The following is a 23,082-nucleotide window of genomic DNA, read 5'->3' as shown; positions in this document are numbered from 1 at the left end:
CATCACCCTCTAGCATGTCGCGTAATGTCCAAAATACTGTTCGCCAACTTACATAGATACAGAGTAATGTAGTAGCGTTATGGGCTCGGAGGTGACCCGATGAGATTCTTTATGAGTCTGTTTGTCTATATCACAAAAACACTGCTGTTCGAAGAAAAAACAATGTGTTAACTTTAAAATCCGCAATGATTGTGCAGTTCATCATTGAAAGAAAAGTGCCCAGATATTACCTCTATCTTTAACGAGTTTCTTAGATGTCCGTTTCGGTTCCAAAGTGCGCGGATTTAAAGCTGCAAGGAGACGAGTGATAGTCGACTTATACCCTGCTAGTATTTGGAAAGTTCTACATTACACGTATTATCTGCGCGCTCAGAGAGGAGCGCATCGGTAACTTACCCGTGTGTCGGCGTTCAGCGAGTTCGGCGGGTGCGCCTCCTCCGAGCTGAGTTCCTGTTTGGACACGTGGTTGTGTCCGGACAGGCGTATTTGCGTGCTCCAATGCAACGCGTCCTAAGGACTAGAACGCGTATATTGCCATGTTCGTCGGCCATGTTTGGATGGTTGCTTACGTTCGATTGTGACATCGTATTATGTCTAATTTAAATGCCAAAATTAAATACATCGAATGCGACGTAAAATCAGCTGATTCTGGATAAAATGTACTTATTAATATTTAGATCGAAAAGAGTTGCAAAGCATGCATCTTCATTTCAGTAATAGGAAAAACGTGCCCATGAAGTATTTTTACCATAAGTATGTTTGATGTGAGAGTGGGTGAGATATCAAAGAGAACTGGGTATCTAGGTGTTGTGAGTCTGCGCTGAAATATTGCAAGACACTAGTTACAAGATGGTTGGTTGTGGTGGAGTGCACACCGTGATTGATTATGACTTCTTGATTTAGTGAAAGCCCAATCATACCGTGACTGATTATCAATTCGAATTCAATACAATATCATATGTCGTCATTACAATGATCCTATTCGCAATATCCGAACATTCAGGAGAATTTACCAGCAATATGAAAGATTTGGGTATCATCGGATTCCTATGTACAGGTCTGTAGCATATTTCAAGTGTTATACAATATTCTGGCAAAGAAATATAGGTAGTATTTCGATATTAGTCATCTAAAAAATATTGCATTTCTTGATCATAATTTAATCCCGACTCTACAGATTTCAAACGCATGATCCAAATCGCTTCAGTGCGTCTCAATTTCAATTCTCGGTTTCCCCCTCTTATTGCCAGTGGTATAGTTTCAATTCCAAAAAATTGCACATTTTTGTTCATTTGATCTTTTTGGCAGGAGGCTACATGCAAAGCCACTGGATATTTGGGGTCACAATTAACAATCGCTCTTATATGTTCCATCATTCTTTCTTTCAAAGATCTTATTGTGCTTCCTACGTAATACTTGCCACATTCACATTCAATAATGTAAACGACAAATTTGGTTGTGCAGTTAATGTTGCTCTTGATGGTGTAACATGTGGCATCCGGGCCTATGAAATTAGTTGTGCCATGTTTGGCCCATTTACACATGCTGCAGAACCCGCACTTGTGAAAACCCAAACCTCGTTGTGTCAGCCAATCAGTGCTCCTGGTGTCTCGGGGTACTGTAGGACTCAACTTATTCCGTAGTGTGTTGCCTCTTCTAAACGAGATTTGTGGTCGCTCCGTAATGTACTCGTTCAGTGTTTTTTCGGATTTCAATAAGCCCCAATGTTTTGTTAAGCTTTTTCTTAAGTCTAGATGAAGTGAATTGAAATCCGTGACCATTCTTATGCATTCTTTGTTGTCAGAAGTGAGCGTCTGTCTGGTGGTTAGGGTGTCTGTTCTTCTAATCTTTTTGATTCTTTTTTCAGCTTTTTTGATCGTATTATTTGCATAACCCCTTGTGTGAAATCTTTCTTTCATGCTGGCAATGCATCTCCCAAATTCACAGTCCTCACTACAGTTCCTTCTGTCGACTATCACTCGTCTCCTTGCAGCTTTAAATCCGCGCACTTTGGAACCGAAACGGACATCTAAGAAACTCGTTAAAGATAGAGGTAATATCTGGGCACTTTTCTTTCAATGATGAACTGCACAATCATTGCGGATTTTAAAGTTAACACATTGTTTTTTCTTCGAACAGCAGTGTTTTTGTGATATAGACAAACAGACTCATAAAGAATCTCATCGGGTCACCTCCGAGCCCATAACGCTACTACATTACTCTGTATCTATGTAAGTTGGCGAACAGTATTTTGGACATTACGCGACATGCTAGAGGGTGATGAGGATTTTGGTTTTGGTGTCCGTGTTGAAATAAAGACAGGGAAACCCCAACAGAGATGCAATTAATTTTATAGCTTAAATTAAGAGAGCTCGAAGGAGATTATCCCTATGACACTAGTTTAATGAACAAAATACTATCTTACTTTAACTCGCTAAAATGGAATAGTACTTATGTAGACAATCTATATCATTTACACAGAAACAAGACTATAGATTGCTGCTGGACACACGAGAACCAGCTCTACTAGGTCACGGGCCCGGCTGGGTCGGAAGTATCACCAGCTAAGCGGTAAGCTGGAATACCACTGATGGCGAACAGTCTCATTTGGGGACACCTTGCCTGAATATCACTAAATATGAGTTAGTGATGAGATTTTTCCTTTTTGTCTTCTTCTCCCATAAATATGCAGACCTTTTGACGTGGATACGGCCTTCTAGGTATGCTCTCACAATGACACTTGTTTCTCACTATTTTGCACAATTTTAACTAGCATGTAGGATGAAAGAGCCGCGCACAACTAGGACACTCTCAACAAGAGATAGAGCATGTGTCATTGCCTGCCTTAGGGATACACTATGGGTATCCCGTTCCTGCACATGTCCTCCACAATCACTATCACATGATTTCACGTCTTTATAGTCAATTGGTAACATCCACTATAACTCCGACACGGATGTGTTGTGGTTGCACAAATGTAACAAATCTAATGAAAATGAAAGAGTCACTATATGTTCACTGCAGGAGGAAGCTATAATGCATGTGTATAACGGCCATATATCATGGTCGTGTATGTAAATCTATCTGTTCTATAAACACGCTAGATGCCACTTATTTATCTGTTTCAGCCCTGATGAATCGCGAAGGCGATGAAACACGTGTCGGCTGGCTGTAATCTCCATTAAAGACTCCAAGAACTACTCATCTTTGGATCTCTTGTTAATTCTGTCATAATTGGTTTTGATAATTGTAAATTGTTACTTAACAATCTTTATACTCGCATGAGAGTGCTCCGGCAACTTGCAAAGCATTGAGCAGTAGTTGTTTCTACTCTAGTGAGTGGTTTAGGTTTGTCCACTCGCCGAATAGCACCTAGGATATTTAAATATACAGAATCATATGCGTACAAACTGGCAGTGCACCCATTCACAACTGAGTCAAAAACCTTCCCTTTTCTAGTCAGTTTTCAGTTGAGGGTAGCCGCCACGCAAACTTTAACATCGTGAGAAATTTTAGTATACCGTCTACTAAAGTACACCATAGTATCCAGATATGGATAGGACCAAGATGGCAGAAGAGCTCTTTGAGAACTTAGCTAAAGGCATGTCCTCCCAAACCGCTTCCACCAGCACGAATCCCCCTCGCATCGAGGGACTCAGAGATAAATTCATAAAACTAGAACGCCTAAAAAAACTTGAAAACTCCAAATGGTGGGATGGCGCGACTCTCAAACAATACTTGAGATTGAAACGCGTCCCAAGAGGTCTTAGAGGCCAAATATTTCCCACCTACGACGACCTAGATGCCGACCTCATGATTAGATGGGAAGAATCTCTCTCTAACAATTCAATTACCCTTATGGAGATACTAATTGTTAGTGCTGAACGCAAGGTCACTAAATTGCAAGCAGAGATAGCTACCATAGAACAAGAAATTAAAGATCTCAACAGACCTGAATCTACTGTTAAAAACTATACTATCCTGGATGAAATCCTACTGAAACATCAATCGGATATTAAAAATAGGAAAGCCAGACAACTAAGAAGGGATGAGTTGGATTACAACCGAGGTCGAATCTTTACTTTTGATAAAAAATACGATTCCCTGATCCCCAATAGTTCTAAAGATACTAACAAGAGAACTCAAGGGTCAGAGCCTGCCTCATTATCATCCAGTAACGCCTCACTCAACTCCACAGGGACTGTAGGAGGAGAATCAGACAACCAAGATAGACAAGGGATGCCACCATTTTTTCAAGAGGTTTTAAGAATCAGGAAGGGCAACAGATACCCTACAGTAAGAAACCAATCCGATCCAAAACCAGGAGGGGCAGGGGACGCAAGCTCAGAGGAGTACAGAAGGAAGTTGAGATCAGGGGCCAACAGGAATTAGACAGTGCGAATACTAGGGAAGTGCAGGTGATTAACCTTTCCAAAATAAACCTTACTCCAGACATGGTTTCTCTCTTAAGTAAAGGTCTTAGTTTCAACCCATACACAACGGGAGATATTTGTCAATTAAAAATTGATTTGTTCAAATTTGTGAGGAACCTCAAACTTAAGAAGCATTTCTTTGGCATGGGTAAAAAAGACAGAGGGGTTATTGAGTCACCTGTAACCAGTACCACCGAATCTCTATCAATAAAGGATGTACATGCAACTCATCTTCTCTTATCATTGACCGACATGGAGGATTCTCCTCTAGACATGGACAGACTTCTAGAGGAGTTAGACATAGAATCTGACTTTAGCATTGTTAGTGGACTGAAGTCCAAATCCAAATGGATCCCCACGCTACCAGGGGGCAATGCAATAGATACTTTTCACAAACGTGTGCTAGAAGATCTTGACAAACTGAACCGTCTACGCAAGGACAGAATGTTCAAATACAAGGACAACCTTACCATTGGGGAAAGAATAGCACTTAACACACTTATGAACGACAATACAATCACCATACGAGAGGCAGATAAGGGAGGGAATGTAGTGATTATGGATCGCTTAGACTATCAGATGGAAATCAATCAGCAATTACAAGATATAGTATGCTACGAACACCTCACTTACAATCCCATTGGTCCCTTGACAATAGAAATCAACTCTCATTTGCTAAAGTGGAAACAATCAGGCTTGCTAAACGAGGAAGAATACCTTTATTTGAAAGTGTTTAGACCCACGTATCCATGGTTATACACCTTACCTAAGATTCATAAGGAACTCCCGTTTCCACCAGGGAGACCTATAGTCTCTGGCATAGGGGGCCCCACGGAACGGATAGCAGAATACGTAGATCTCTTCCTGAGTCCACTAGTCAAAAACTTACCGTCCTATATACAGGATTCTAAACATATCCTTAGCACCCTAGCAGACATGGAATGGCAAGATGATTTCCTGCTAGTAACAATGGACGTGGTGTCACTATACACCAGTATTAACATAGAGCTGGGTATAAAAGCGATCAACAAAATCCTACACAATAGACCAGCTACACTATGGAAACACACTGAGATGCTATCAACCATGCTAGAATTGGTCCTTAAAAATAACTATTTTATGTGTGATAAGAACTGGTACCGACAGAAGCAAGGTGTAGCCATGGGCTCCAAAATATCACCCTCGTTTGCAAACCTATTCATGGGGGCATTGGAAGCAGACCTAATTTGGGGAACAAAGGGTGCCCAATATATCGACTCCATAATCTTTTGGGGTCGATATATTGATGATTGCATCCTCATTTGGTCAGGCTCAGAGGAGCAGCTAAATAGATTTTTTAAATATCTGAATGACAATACGTGGATGATCAACTTCACCATGAAGTGGAGTAAAACAAATATAGAATTCTTGGATATTGAGTTCTATATCTCATCGAGCTGTCTGCATAGTAGACTGTTCAGAAAGTCAACAGCATGTAATGCAATCTTGCATGCATCAAGTTCACACCCCTCACACCAGATTAACGCCATACCATATGGCGAATTTATTCGGGCAAGAAGGAACTGTAGTGAGGACTGTGAATTTGGGAGATGCATTGCCAGCATGAAAGAAAGATTTCACACAAGGGGTTATGCAAATAATACGATCAAAAAAGCTGAAAAAAGAATCAAAAAGATTAGAAGAACAGACACCCTAACCACCAGACAGACGCTCACTTCTGACAACAAAGAATGCATAAGAATGGTCACGGATTTCAATTCACTTCATCTAGACTTAAGAAAAAGCTTAACAAAACATTGGGGCTTATTGAAATCCGAAAAAACACTGAACGAGTACATTACGGAGCGACCACAAATCTCGTTTAGAAGAGGCAACACACTACGGAATAAGTTGAGTCCTACAGTACCCCGAGACACCAGGAGCACTGATTGGCTGACACAACGAGGTTTGGGTTTTCACAAGTGCGGGTTTGCAGCATGTGTAAATGGGCCAAACATGGCACAACTAATTTCATAGGCCCGGATGCCACATGTTACACCATCAAGAGCAACATTAACTGCACAACCAAATTTGTCGTTTACATTATTGAATGTGAATGTGGCAAGTATTACGTAGGAAGCACAATAAGATCTTTGAAAGAAAGAATGATGGAACATATAAGAGCGATTGTTAATTGTGACCCCAAATATCCAGTGGCTTTGCATGTAGCCTTCTGCCAAAAAGATCAAATGAACAAAAATGTGCAATTTTTTGGAATTGAAACTATACCACTGGCAATAAGAGGGGGAAACCGAGAATTGAAATTGAGACGCACTGAAGCGATTTGGATCATGCGTTTGAAATCTGTAGAGTCGGGATTAAATTATGATCAAGAAATGCAATATTTTTTAGGTGACTAATATCGAAATACTACCTATATTTCTTTGCCAGAATATTGTATAACACTTGTAATATGCTACAGACCTGTACATAGGAATCCGATGATACCCAAATCTTTCATATTGCTGGTAAATTCTCCTGAATGTTCGGATATTGCGAATAGGATCATTGTAATGACGACATATGATATTGTATTGAATTCGAATTGATAATCAGTCACGGTATGATTGGGCTTTCACTAAATCAAGAAGTCATAATCAATCACGGTGTGCACTCCACCACAACCAACCATCTTGTAACTAGTGTCTTGCAATATTTCAGCGCAGACTCACAACACCTAGATACCCAGTTCTCTTTGATATCTCACCCACTCTCACATCAAACATACTTATGGTAAAAATACTTCATGGGCACGTTTTTCCTATTACTGAAATGAAGATGCATGCTTTGCAACTCTTTTCGATCTAAATATTAATAAGTACATTTTATCCAGAATCAGCTGATTTTACGTCGCATTCGATGTATTTAATTTTGGCATTTAAATTAGACATAATACGATGTCACAATCGAACGTAAGCAACCATCCAAACATGGCCGACGAACATGGCAATATACGCGTTCTAGTCCTTAGGACGCGTTGCATTGGAGCACGCAAATACGCCTGTCCGGACACAACCACGTGTCCAAACAGGAACTCAGCTCGGAGGAGGCGCACCCGCCGAACTCGCTGAACGCCGACACACGGGTAAGTTACCGATGCGCTCCTCTCTGAGCGCGCAGATAATACGTGTAATGTAGAACTTTCCAAATACTAGCAGGGTATAAGTCGACTATCACTCGTCTCCTTGCAGCTTTAAATCCGCGCACTTTGGAACCGAAACGGACATCTAAGAAACTCGTTAAAGATAGAGGTAATATCTGGGCACTTTTCTTTCAATGATGAACTGCACAATCATTGCGGATTTTAAAGTTAACACATTGTTTTTTCTTCGAACAGCAGTGTTTTTGTGATATAGACAAACAGACTCATAAAGAATCTCATCGGGTCACCTCCGAGCCCATAACGCTACTACATTACTCTGTATCTATGTAAGTTGGCGAACAGTATTTTGGACATTACGCGACATGCTAGAGGGTGATGAGGATTTTGGTTTTGGTGTCCGTGTTGAAATAAAGACAGGGAAACCCCAACAGAGATGCAATTAATTTTATAGCTTAAATTAAGAGAGCTCGAAGGAGATTATCCCTATGACACTAGTTTAATTAACAAAATACTATCTTACTTTAACTCGCTAAAATGGAATAGTACTTATGTAGACAATCTATATCATTTACACAGAAACAAGACTATAGATTGCTGCTGGACACACGAGAACCAGCTCTACTAGGTCACGGGCCCGGCTGGGTCGGAAGTATCACCAGCTAAGCGGTAAGCTGGAATACCACTGATGGCGAACAGTCTCATTTGGGGACACCTTGCCTGAATATCACTAAATATGAGTTAGTGATGAGATTTTTCCTTTTTGTCTTCTTCTCCCATAAATATGCAGACCTTTTGACGTGGATACGGCCTTCTAGGTATGCTCTCACAATGACACTTGTTTCTCACTATTTTGCACAATTTTAACTAGCATGTAGGATGAAAGAGCCGCGCACAACTAGGACACTCTCAACAAGAGATAGAGCATGTGTCATTGCCTGCCTTAGGGATACACTATGGGTATCCCGTTCCTGCACATGTCCTCCACAATCACTATCACATGATTTCACGTCTTTATAGTCAATTGGTAACATCCACTATAACTCCGACACGGATGTGTTGTGGTTGCACAAATGTAACAAATCTAATGAAAATGAAAGAGTCACTATATGTTCACTGCAGGAGGAAGCTATAATGCATGTGTATAACGGCCATATATCATGGTCGTGTATGTAAATCTATCTGTTCTATAAACACGCTAGATGCCACTTATTTATCTGTTTCAGCCCTGATGAATCGCGAAGGCGATGAAACACGTGTCGGCTGGCTGTAATCTCCATTAAAGACTCCAAGAACTACTCATCTTTGGATCTCTTGTTAATTCTGTCATAATTGGTTTTGATAATTGTAAATTGTTACTTAACAATCTTTATACTCGCATGAGAGTGCTCCGGCAACTTGCAAAGCATTGAGCAGTAGTTGTTTCTACTCTAGTGAGTGGTTTAGGTTTGTCCACTCGCCGAATAGCACCTAGGATATTTAAATATACAGAATCATATGCGTACAAACTGGCAGTGCGCCCATTCACAACTGAGTCAAAAACCTTCCCTTTTCTAGTCAGTTTTCAGTTGAGGGTAGCCGCCACGCAAACTTTAACATCGTGAGAAATTTTAGTATACCGTCTACTAAAGTACACCATAGTATCCAGATATGGATAGGACCAAGATGGCAGAAGAGCTCTTTGAGAACTTAGCTAAAGGCATGTCCTCCCAAACCGCTTCCACCAGCACGAATCCCCCTCGCATCGAGGGACTCAGAGATAAATTCATAAAACTAGAACGCCTAAAAAAACTTGAAAACTCCAAATGGTGGGATGGCGCGACTCTCAAACAATACTTGAGATTGAAACGCGTCCCAAGAGGTCTTAGAGGCCAAATATTTCCCACCTACGACGACCTAGATGCCGACCTCATGATTAGATGGGAAGAATCTCTCTCTAACAATTCAATTACCCTTATGGAGATACTAATTGTTAGTGCTGAACGCAAGGTCACTAAATTGCAAGCAGAGATAGCTACCATAGAACAAGAAATTAAAGATCTCAACAGACCTGAATCTACTGTTAAAAACTATACTATCCTGGATGAAATCCTACTGAAACATCAATCGGATATTAAAAATAGGAAAGCCAGACAACTAAGAAGGGATGAGTTGGATTACAACCGAGGTCGAATCTTTACTTTTGATAAAAAATACGATTCCCTGATCCCCAATAGTTCTAAAGATACTAACAAGAGAACTCAAGGGTCAGAGCCTGCCTCATTATCATCCAGTAACGCCTCACTCAACTCCACAGGGACTGTAGGAGGAGAATCAGACAACCAAGATAGACAAGGGATGCCACCATTTTTTCAAGAGGTTTTAAGAATCAGGAAGGGCAACAGATACCCTACAGTAAGAAACCAATCCGATCCAAAACCAGGAGGGGCAGGGGACGCAAGCTCAGAGGAGTACAGAAGGAAGTTGAGATCAGGGGCCAACAGGAATTAGACGGTGCGAATACTAGGGAAGTGCAGGTGATTAACCTTTCCAAAATAAACCTTACTCCAGACATGGTTTCTCTCTTAAGTAAAGGTCTTAGTTTCAACCCATACACAACGGGAGATATTTGTCAATTAAAAATTGATTTGTTCAAATTTGTGAGGAACCTCAAACTTAAGAAGCATTTCTTTGGCATGGGTAAAAAAGACAGAGGGGTTATTGAGTCACCTGTAACCAGTACCACCGAATCTCTATCAATAAAGGATGTACATGCAACTCATCTTCTCTTATCATTGACCGACATGGAGGATTCTCCTCTAGACATGGACAGACTTCTAGAGGAGTTAGACATAGAATCTGACTTTAGCATTGTTAGTGGACTGAAGTCCAAATCCAAATGGATCCCCACGCTACCAGGGGGCAATGCAATAGATACTTTTCACAAACGTGTGCTAGAAGATCTTGACAAACTGAACCGTCTACGCAAGGACAGAATGTTCAAATACAAGGACAACCTTACCATTGGGGAAAGAATAGCACTTAACACACTTATGAACGACAATACAATCACCATACGAGAGGCAGATAAGGGAGGGAATGTAGTGATTATGGATCGCTTAGACTATCAGATGGAAATCAATCAGCAATTACAAGATATAGTATGCTACGAACACCTCACTTACAATCCCATTGGTCCCTTGACAATAGAAATCAACTCTCATTTGCTAAAGTGGAAACAATCAGGCTTGCTAAACGAGGAAGAATACCTTTATTTGAAAGTGTTTAGACCCACGTATCCATGGTTATACACCTTACCTAAGATTCATAAGGAACTCCCGTTTCCACCAGGGAGACCTATAGTCTCTGGCATAGGGGGCCCCACGGAACGGATAGCAGAATACGTAGATCTCTTCCTGAGTCCACTAGTCAAAAACTTACCGTCCTATATACAGGATTCTAAACATATCCTTAGCACCCTAGCAGACATGGAATGGCAAGATGATTTCCTGCTAGTAACAATGGACGTGGTGTCACTATACACCAGTATTAACATAGAGCTGGGTATAAAAGCGATCAACAAAATCCTACACAATAGACCAGCTACACTATGGAAACACACTGAGATGCTATCAACCATGCTAGAATTGGTCCTTAAAAATAACTATTTTATGTGTGATAAGAACTGGTACCGACAGAAGCAAGGTGTAGCCATGGGCTCCAAAATATCACCCTCGTTTGCAAACCTATTCATGGGGGCATTGGAAGCAGACCTAATTTGGGGAACAAAGGGTGCCCAATATATCGACTCCATAATCTTTTGGGGTCGATATATTGATGATTGCATCCTCATTTGGTCAGGCTCAGAGGAGCAGCTAAATAGATTTTTTAAATATCTGAATGACAATACGTGGATGATCAACTTCACCATGAAGTGGAGTAAAACAAATATAGAATTCTTGGATATTGAGTTCTATATCTCATCGAGCTGTCTGCATAGTAGACTGTTCAGAAAGTCAACAGCATGTAATGCAATCTTGCATGCATCAAGTTCACACCCCTCACACCAGATTAACGCCATACCATATGGCGAATTTATTCGGGCAAGAAGGAACTGTAGTGAGGACTGTGAATTTGGGAGATGCATTGCCAGCATGAAAGAAAGATTTCACACAAAGGGTTATGCAAATAATACGATCAAAAAAGCTGAAAAAAGAATCAAAAAGATTAGAAGAACAGACACCCTAACCACCAGACAGACGCTCACTTCTGACAACAAAGAATGCATAAGAATGGTCACGGATTTCAATTCACTTCATCTAGACTTAAGAAAAAGCTTAACAAAACATTGGGGCTTATTGAAATCCGAAAAAACACTGAACGAGTACATCACGGAGCGACCACAAATCTCGTTTAGAAGAGGCAACACACTACGGAATAAGTTGAGTCCTACAGTACCCCGAGACACCAGGAGCACTGATTGGCTGACACAACGAGGTTTGGGTTTTCACAAGTGCGGGTTCTGCAGCATGTGTAAATGGGCCAAACATGGCACAACTAATTTCATAGGCCCGGATGCCACATGTTACACCATCAAGAGCAACATTAACTGCACAACCAAATTTGTCGTTTACATTATTGAATGTGAATGTGGCAAGTATTACGTAGGAAGCACAATAAGATCTTTGAAAGAAAGAATGATGGAACATATAAGAGCGATTGTTAATTGTGACCCCAAATATCCAGTGGCTTTGCATGTAGCCTTCTGCCAAAAAGATCAAATGAACAAAAATGTGCAATTTTTTGGAATTGAAACTATACCACTGGCAATAAGAGGGGGAAACCGAGAATTGAAATTGAGACGCACTGAAGCGATTTGGATCATGCGTTTGAAATCTGTAGAGTCGGGATTAAATTATGATCAAGAAATGCAATATTTTTTAGGTGACTAATATCGAAATACTACCTATATTTCTTTGCCAGAATATTGTATAACACTTGTAATATGCTACAGACCTGTACATAGGAATCCGATGATACCCAAATCTTTCATATTGCTGGTAAATTCTCCTGAATGTTCGGATATTGCGAATAGGATCATTGTAATGACGACATATGATATTGTATTGAATTCGAATTGATAATCAGTCACGGTATGATTGGGCTTTCACTAAATCAAGAAGTCATAATCAATCACGGTGTGCACTCCACCACAACCAACCATCTTGTAACTAGTGTCTTGCAATATTTCAGCGCAGACTCACAACACCTAGATACCCAGTTCTCTTTGATATCTCACCCACTCTCACATCAAACATACTTATGGTAAAAATACTTCATGGGCACGTTTTTCCTATTACTGAAATGAAGATGCATGCTTTGCAACTCTTTTCGATCTAAATATTAATAAGTACATTTTATCCAGAATCAGCTGATTTTACGTCGCATTCGATGTATTTAATTTTGGCATTTAAATTAGACATAATACGATGTCACAATCGAACGTAAGCAACCATCCAAACATGGCCGACGAACATGGCAATATACGCGTTCTAGTCCTTAGGACGCGTTGCATTGGAGCACGCAAATACGCCTGTCCGGACACAACCACGTGTCCAAACAGGAACTCAGCTCGGAGGAGGCGCACCCGCCGAACTCGCTGAACGCCGACACACGGGTAAGTTACCGATGCGCTCCTCTCTGAGCGCGCAGATAATACGTGTAATGTAGAACTTTCCAAATACTAGCAGGGTATAAGTCGACTATCACTCGTCTCCTTGCAGCTTTAAATCCGCGCACTTTGGAACCGAAACGGACATCTAAGAAACTCGTTAAAGATAGAGGTAATATCTGGGCACTTTTCTTTCAATGATGAACTGCACAATCATTGCGGATTTTAAAGTTAACACATTGTTTTTTCTTCGAACAGCAGTGTTTTTGTGATATAGACAAACAGACTCATAAAGAATCTCATCGGGTCACCTCCGAGCCCATAACGCTACTACATTACTCTGTATCTATGTAAGTTGGCGAACAGTATTTTGGACATTACGCGACATGCTAGAGGGTGATGAGGATTTTGGTTTTGGTGTCCGTGTTGAAATAAAGACAGGGAAACCCCAACAGAGATGCAATTAATTTTATAGCTTAAATTAAGAGAGCTCGAAGGAGATTATCCCTATGCCACTAGTTTAATGAACAAAATACTATCTTACTTTAACTCGCTAAAATGGAATAGTACTTATGTAGACAATCTATATCATTTACACAGAAACAAGACTATAGATTGCTGCTGGACACACGAGAACCAGCTCTACTAGGTCACGGGCCCGGCTGGGTCGGAAGTATCACCAGCTAAGCGGTAAGCTGGAATACCACTGATGGCGAACAGTCTCATTTGGGGACACCTTGCCTGAATATCACTAAATATGAGTTAGTGATGAGATTTTTCCTTTTTGTCTTCTTCTCCCATAAATATGCAGACCTTTTGACGTGGATACGGCCTTCTAGGTATGCTCTCACAATGACACTTGTTTCTCACTATTTTGCACAATTTTAACTAGCATGTAGGATGAAAGAGCCGCGCACAACTAGGACACTCTCAACAAGAGATAGAGCATGTGTCATTGCCTGCCTTAGGGATACACTATGGGTATCCCGTTCCTGCACATGTCCTCCACAATCACTATCACATGATTTCACGTCTTTATAGTCAATTGGTAACATCCACTATAACTCCGACACGGATGTGTTGTGGTTGCACAAATGTAACAAATCTAATGAAAATGAAAGAGTCACTATATGTTCACTGCAGGAGGAAGCTATAATGCATGTGTATAACGGCCATATATCATGGTCGTGTATGTAAATCTATCTGTTCTATAAACACGCTAGATGCCACTTATTTATCTGTTTCAGCCCTGATGAATCGCGAAGGCGATGAAACACGTGTCGGCTGGCTGTAATCTCCATTAAAGACTCCAAGAACTACTCATCTTTGGATCTCTTGTTAATTCTGTCATAAATGGTTTTGATAATTGTAAATTGTTACTTAACAATCTTTATACTCGCATGAGAGTGCTCCGGCAACTTGCAAAGCATTGAGCAGTAGTTGTTTCTACTCTAGTGAGTGGTTTAGGTTTGTCCACTCGCCGAATAGCACCTAGGATATTTAAATATACAGAATCATATGCGTACAAACTGGCAGTGCACCCATTCACAACTGAGTCAAAAACCTTCCCTTTTCTGATCAAGCAATTTAATACTGTTTTTAAAAGGTTAGATAAATGAGAAAACTTAGTCAAAAAGGAAGAGGTAAAAAGGAAAGGGGCGATCAGCCTTCTGAAAGACCTGGAGTCTGCTACTAAGGCTATCTTGTGTGGTGGGCCTAGTACTAGTACTAGTAGCAGTACGAAGGGCGTTCCCAAACCTGCCAGTAGTACCCCAACAGCCAATAATATACCCAGGCATACCAACACAGGGCAAACTAAACCTGCCACCAAAGACAAGCCGACCCCTCTCATAGTTACCAGTCCTTCCAACACTACCATCACACCCAACGGCACACGACAGGAGGGCCATAACACAACCACTATAAAACCTACGGCCCTAAGCAGTAATAATGCTAGGAATGAACAATCAGCAGTCAGCAGACCCAGAATATCTCAAGAACCCGCCCTCCACTTACCACCTGACGCCTACCCTTACGTTTTAGTATTAGCAGGCGTCCCACCCCTTAAGGAAGGACAAGGTGAATCCTGGGTTCAGCTGAACAATAAGTGTATCGATTGGGTGACCAAGCACAAGGGGGTAGGTCATGACATCTCAAATGAAATCCTGTCTGCTCGTCGTGTGAGCTGGGTCGGCCCCTTACATAAAGACTTTAATGGGGAGTGCATCGTTCTAAACTTCAGGCACCCCGGTCCTGTCAAATACATACTTAATCACAACAGTACTCACCCGGGACCGTCTACTGTTGTCACTCCCCTGCCCTTGGGTTACTTTTATAGGCCACCACCCAGGCAACTTTTCTCAGCCCCACTGTCCTTTCCACATTTTTCAGCTCCACCGTCCTTCCCACTTCTTCCCAGCACCACCGCCTTTTCCACTTTTTAATAGATATACCGCATTAGCGGATACATGTAGTTTGGACTGACCACTAGATACTTCATTTTACACTACAGCTAGCGATCATACCAATAAGATAGTCCCCACAGGTAATTCACCTATCCGTCCCAGTGTAACACTGCCGAATCCTCCTGGTAGGTGCAGGCTGTCACCTGACCCCACAAAAGGCGCCCAGGGCCATACTTCTACCATAGCTTCCGATTAATTATCCATCCTGAGTTGGAATATTGCTGGCCTTCCATGCAAAATTGAATATAACGTCCTGGACTGATTGGGTAACCAGCTTTGATGTTTTAATGCCGCAGGAAACCTGGTGCACAAGATCTTTACTCCTTGAGGGTTACAGCTGCCACAATCTAATTGTCCCTTCCCCTTCCACTGGCCGTCCCAGCGGGGGTTTATCAATTTGGGTTAAAATTACAGCTGGAGTCACAACTGAATTATTGCCAATTAATAACAATAATTTCATGGCACTGAAATATAGAGGCCGGTTAAAGGTATGTCTCATTAACTTCTATAATAATGACTTCATAACCCACCCTAATGTTAATTTTCTGAAACTGTTTAACATCATCGATGAAATTGTGGACGGTCAAAAATATGGCACATTTGATGGCATTTGCTTGGGAGGCGATTTTAACGCACACATCCACCCTAGAACCCCACCCTGCAGGAGAGGAGAAGAACTATTAGACCTGTTAGCAACACATGACTTAGTTGATGTAATGGAGAAAATAGATACTGGTGTGAATAATGTACCAGCCCCTACCGTTATTGGGCGTGGGTGTTCTACCACCATAGATTATGTATTTATTTCATCCCTCCTCAACGGATCTTTTATTGAAATCTGAGGTTATTTTGTCCCCGTATAGTGACTATTATCCAATTTTAATTTGCCTTACATCAATCAAAACCCTGAGGAAGAGAACAGAAATCGGGGCTAAAAACCTAATGGCATCGACAGACAGGTTAAGGGTGGCTTGGAGGGGATAGACAACCAGGAAGTCCTGGCTAGAGTCATAAAAAACATCCTACTCTAGTCTTGGTATGCCTATCAACCTCCAGCCTGGGGCTCGATATCATTAACTCATTTTGTGAGCTCTGTAAGGCAATGAAAACCGAAATTTCCAAACCTGTCCCAGCCCATATTGATAGCAATCCCAGTTGGTTTGACACCTCATGCTCTAAAGCTAACCGGGAACTCAGGGCTGCCCTCACTGCTGTTCCGCGTGAGCCGTCCCTGGTAAGGGCCATGAGATCCAGATATAAGCACTGTTTAAAAATTATATCTGAAGAGTTATTAAAAGACCACTGGGACTCCCTTGTCCGCACAGCCGCTTTACGAGACACCGCAGGGTTTTGGAGGGCTATTAGGAATCTTAGATCACTGGGTTCCAATATCTCCCCTATTAATTGTAATATAACAGGGGATGTGTGGGTTGACCATTTTTCTAAGATCTACAATGCTCCTGTGTTTGGCAACCCATATGAAATCGTCCCAGTAATACAGCCTTTAAACATTTTGCTGTCAGAGGTGGAGGATGCTATCACCGATAGCGCGGGTAACAAAGCCCCCGGTCCAGATGGCCTATCCATCGATCAAATCAAATCTGAACCAGAGTTTTGGGCACCCTTGTTATGCAACGTTTTTAATAATTTATCCCTCACCACTATCCCGGAAACATGGTCTTGCAGTACTATTGTACCAATATTTTAAAAAGGCGACAGACTCGATCCTGGCTGCTACCACCCCATATCATTAATGGACAATACATTAAAAGTCCTAGGCAGGGTCCTTTTTAACAGAATTAGTACTTGGGTGGAAGAAAATACCATCTTACATCCCTGCCAGCTAGGCTTCAGAAGTAAAGTGGGCACGGTGGAGCAGTGCCTGAACCTAAACCTGCTCATGGCTAAATACACGATCGCCAAAAAATCACCTATATATTTTGGTTTTATGGATTTAAGTTCTGCCTTTGATTTTGTTAACCGTTCCCGCTTATGGACAGTCCTGCTAAATTATGGTTTAGATGAATCTTTAGTTCATTTTTTAGCACACCTTCATAGCGACCTGAAAGCACGTGTCCTTATTAACAATGATGGAGAAGTTTCTAATGATATTTTAATCGGCAGGGGGGGTCAGACAGGGTTGTGTCTTGGCCCCCCTGCTTTTTATTCTGTACATAAATGATCTGAGTGTATCTCTGGGCAAATTATCTAATGATGTTCCGCAAGTCAATGGCAAACCTGTCCCTGCACTCCTCTATGCGGATGATGCGGTCCTTATGGGCCGCACACCCAATGCTTTGCAATTCTTAATCTTGGGTTTTGTTAAATATATGGCAGACTTGGGCCTTTGCACCAATTTAAAAAAAATCATTCATAATGTCTTGCGGCCCCAAAAGCTATAAATTAAGCCATATTCGATCAGGGGATAACATCTTAAAAAGCACCCACACTTTTCCTTATCTTGGTTTGTTATTTTCCAACAGTGGCTCTTGGCAACCACATGTTGCCCAGGGAAGGAACAAAATGAGTAAGGCTATAAATTCTCTAACCTCCCTTCGCCAACCCAATCAGGCAGACGTGATTGTGTCATTTCTACAAATCTACAGAACACAATGTCTACCTGTAGGGACCTATGGTGCTGAGGTATGGGGTTATTCTAACTGCACCCAACTGCATACTGAAGAAAACAGATTTTGCCGGAAGATTTTGGGGGGGTCATCAGTGCACCAACTTACATCTGTCATAGGGAACTAAACCTCCTTTACATGGAGGACTTCATAAGATCCAGACCCCCACTGTTCTGGATAAAAATAGTTATTAAACTGCTAATTGAATGGATGTATTCGTAGAGAAATTCATTCACACTATCAGAAATTGTTACAATGTGCTCACTACAATGCAATGTGGACACCTTACGGCTGGCATACACAGTTCCTAAAATGTGACCCCTTTGGCAAATCCAGTGGACCAATTATTGACGAGTTTTACTGAATAGAAATGTGGCAGGTGTTTAAAATATTGGACTTTTTTATTTGCTCTGCATAAAACCCAGGAAGTGATGCTGCTAATGTAAAAACATAATCTATTCTTGTGCCAATGTACATAGTTGGGCTCTAAGTCAATAAAGGGCGATAGGCATAAAATGATCCCCAAGTACATCCTTACTGAATCAAACCCACTTCAGGATACTGAAAGAAAGGGATTAGACAGTTCAACTTGAAAACTGCTGAATTAGGGCATTATTAGTTACATCTCGAATCTGTGGTCCACATGTTTTTGTTTATAATCATAACACGTACCACCCAAGGGCCACTAGAGAGCTTCAGGGATACAAATAGGGAAGAATTTGACAACACAAGGGAATAAAACAACAAAAAGAGTCAGAATTTTTGAAGACTGTAACTGTTCTGAATCAACTAAGCCTTCACCACTAATCCTACAACAGTAGCTATTTCTTCACACCAACAATGGACCAAAGCCAGATTAGTCTACTTATCTACTCACCACGTAACCGAAAATAGAGCAGATAAAATCCCTCAAGAAAACACATGCAGGTAAGGCCAAATGGAGTCTGGCACAAGACGTTAGTTTCAACACCAACTGACCTGAGTGCAGTGACATTAATCTCACTTTTAGAGGTTGTCTGCTTAACATTCGGCAAAGATTAACTGCCCATTACTTCCCGATGATTCACCCACAGTAAACATGTTTCTTCCCATCTCTCCCAAATTCAATAAGAAGCAGAATTGACTGCATTACTGAACAAACTAAAACTGGAGGGTTTCTCTCCAACACTGCCTTCGAAGGTACAACATCTGTTCTTCCGCTGGATAATATGTTGTTACTATCCTCACATATGAATAAAGCTATCAAAGCAGCAAACATTTATCTCTATTCCCTACAGAAAAAGGGTAACCTTTTTCACCCCTTCGTTCACTGAGAATAGAAGACACACCTCATTATCTCTCGATTGTCATCATAGCTGACACCCTACAGTCCTCCATCAGCCCATTAAAATCCGTCTTCGCTCTTAAAGGGCAGGCTCACTACAGCCAAACATAAATTTAACCACATTTCCTTAATAGTAACAGACTTGCATTGGTAACCACTAGTAACTGTCATCCAGATTAAAATCTACTTTTTGGCATGAAAGATCATTCACTTGAAACCTCTACCTTCCCTGGCCAACCGGCTGCATCCCTCTGAAGGAAAACAGGGTTTAAGGAGCAAGGACTCGTAAACTCAGAAGACTTTGAAATTTAAAACTATGTAAGCCATGAAGTAATCACATTTAATACTCATGGTGAAAAGGGAGGTCAAATTCAGTTTAAATAGAGGTTATATGACCGTGTAACTCAAGGAATCTATTAAAATAAAATTAGAGCATTTCAACTTTAATATTAAACAGATTTAAAAATGCTGCACTTTTGTGACTTGTGGTATTCTTCACATAAAGAGTTAGAAACTTAAAATTACATTCAACCAGTACCAGCAATTGGTTATAACAATTCACTTCATGCTCTATTGTTTGTGAATCCTTATTTCTCACACACAAGCTTCAAGCTCACATTTCCTCCCACCTCAGACCCAGGTAAGCTCACCCACATCCACCTAACCCCCATAAAAAAGAGTTCAAATACCCATCCTAAATTAGAGTCCAGCCTTTGAGGTCTGGGCGCAACTACCACTCCCTGTGGCGCACCATTAGCCATATGCTTCATATTCAAACATCCATTTCTCAGTAAATATTCTCAGCATAACCTTCTTCAGTGCCTTCCTTTCTCCCATGCATCCTCGCCCATTAAGTTGAGGGAAGGAAGCACTGTGGCATAGAATCAAGGGCTACTTTTACCAGGCAGAGTTACTTTCTGTAGAATTACAATATAAGCGGAGATTTCCTAGATAAATTGTGTTTTTTTTCAATTTGACTAAAATAGCAGGTTTGTGAAGAGGGGACTACTCACAAGGTCTGATTACGATTGGCCTAAGTAAGATGTGATAATTGTTGCATCCAATAAAAAAGCACAATTTTTTGGGAATTCATTGAATGCAATAATTATCACATCTTGCGAGTTTTTCAGAAATAAGGGCCAGATCTATGATGATACCAATTTGCGATTTCCTAATTATGAATCACAAGGATCAAAATTAGGAAATCGCTAAATTGCATGTATGAAAGTGTGTCGAACACTTTCTCTGATTCCTAGGGGGTCGCAAATGACCTACCTCATGAATATTAATGAGGTAGGTCACAATTTGAGTCCTCGTAGTAATTACTAAAATCATGGGGATGGTGGCCTGCTAAAGTCAGCAGGCCACCATGTCTGTGATTGCCTTTAAATAAAGCAATATTCTTTTTTAAAATGCAGCCCGTTTTCCTTAAAGTAAAATGAGTTGCTTTGCCTGCTCTTAAAAATTGCTTTTACAAACATTCACAAAGGGGAAGGGGTCTATTGGGGACACCTTCCAAATTTGCGAATGGGTTACCAGCTAATTGAAGTAGGTGGTAAAATGCAAATGTTTTGCGACCGCATTTATGGTCACAAAACATTCATACATACCGATGCGATTCGGAATTAGGAGGGGACGCCCTCACCTCGCCCCTCCCCAATACCGGATTGCAAAAAGGCCGATTCTGCGATTCTTGGACATAATTTTATCCTGCTTATGATCTGACATGAAAATAAAAACATTTAGCAATTCTTTTTGCACTTGTTGAAGTACTGCTTGATGTTTAAAGTAGTATTCATCAGTCTCCATGCACAACCCAATGGGGGCACCATTACACAGTTTAGTTTTATTTTCAACAATTCAATTTGACATTTTCATGAACTTCAATGAGGTTTATGATCTAGATTCATTGGTTTTTAGAGGTTTATGATCTAGATTCATTGGTTTGTGTGATCTAGATTCATTGGTGTTTAGTATTTTATAGCCTGGCAACATGTTCCACAAACCTATTGCTTCTTCAAAGTTATATTATGAAGTGATTCTCTGTGATATAACTTGGTATCAACCCATCCACTTTTATTCAACATATATGATCCGCAAACAGGTACTCTTGTTGGCAGAGAGGAAGTATTGTCTGTCCTCTATGTTTAGCACGGATGCATTACTTTGTAGCAACTGTGAAAAGAGTACATTAAATGTGTATTCGACCACAAAATGTTTGGTTATTTGCACATGTTATGAGAACCATAAATAGACCAAGTGCCTAGCCCATTCTATGCCATTACAGCGAGCTCAAAACCCATGCGAATTTCCCTCCTGCTTGAAATGTGCATTCGAGCCGGCAGAAGAAAATTTGGTCACATAATGCACTGAATTAAAAAAATGTGTACTTAGTAGCAACAATTGATGAGATAATTCATACCAGGAAAATCGTTAAACTGAATGATTAGCCATGCAATGTAGAATTTTAAGGGACAAAAACATCAGCCGCAGAAACCTCAGACAATCCTAAATCTAGACTGCAAAAAACACTGGTGTCAGTAAAGATAGTCACAGACTTTGCACTTGTGGCTGTGGAGTTGAATATAGTCAGGGCTAGTCTTTGCAGCAAGAGCGCCCAGGTAAGAACTCAAATTGTTACCCATTATGAACTCAAGCCCACACTTCAAAACCTCATGGTTCAATGTGGAGTGGTGTGGCTCACTGGTTAGAGGAGACAGACCCGAAAGCAGAGAATGGCCCGGGACCAGGGTTCAATTCTTGAAGCGGCAGGGTCGTGGACCAGGGTCAGCGGACTCGATAATTCTCGCCTCGGTGCCTACTCTAACCAGGGATCACACTCGGCAACTCTGGGCACTTGCTTGCCTCATCTAAACAACGGCCCCCACATTCGCCGGGGATGCCTGGTTTGACCTTGGAGATACCCAGTAGGGACCATCTCACAGGGATAGCCAGGACGGGTTCCCCAGCGGTCTACAGCACCACGACCCCTGAGGGCAGCAGTGTGCTTTACAAGACACATACATTTACATTTACATGCACACAAGCAGAACAAGTGCAAACGTTTCTTATAGAAGCGACTACAGCAACAATGCAAGATTTTCTTTCAGTCGCATAATAGGTACAGCACAACCATGCAACAGCCAGCTTTAGCATGCACATACAGACAGACAAGCCCAAAAGGCAGGTACATTATGAGGCAGAGCAATAGGTCATTCAGAAACAGCCACTAGCCTAGTTCTCCTTTTAGTAGTCCCTCTTCTCCTATTGATTTTGTGTTGTACGTTCTGGTTTAGCTAAGCTATTTGATTTCAGAGCAGTATGGGCCTAAATGCTTAGCCTTCAAAGGTCCTTAACATGGCTTTAGTAGGAACCAAAAACAACCCAAGCAAATGTTGTCATCTTTGTCTTTACTGCATGTAACAAGTGAGTGCAACAACAGGG

This window comes from Lissotriton vulgaris, chromosome 8, assembly GCF_964263255.1.
Source record: "Lissotriton vulgaris chromosome 8, aLisVul1.2, whole genome shotgun sequence".
NCBI classification, from domain to species: Eukaryota; Metazoa; Chordata; class Amphibia; order Caudata; family Salamandridae; genus Lissotriton; species Lissotriton vulgaris.
The sequence above is the reverse complement of the archived record's forward strand: the minus strand, read 5'-3'. Positions refer to the sequence as shown.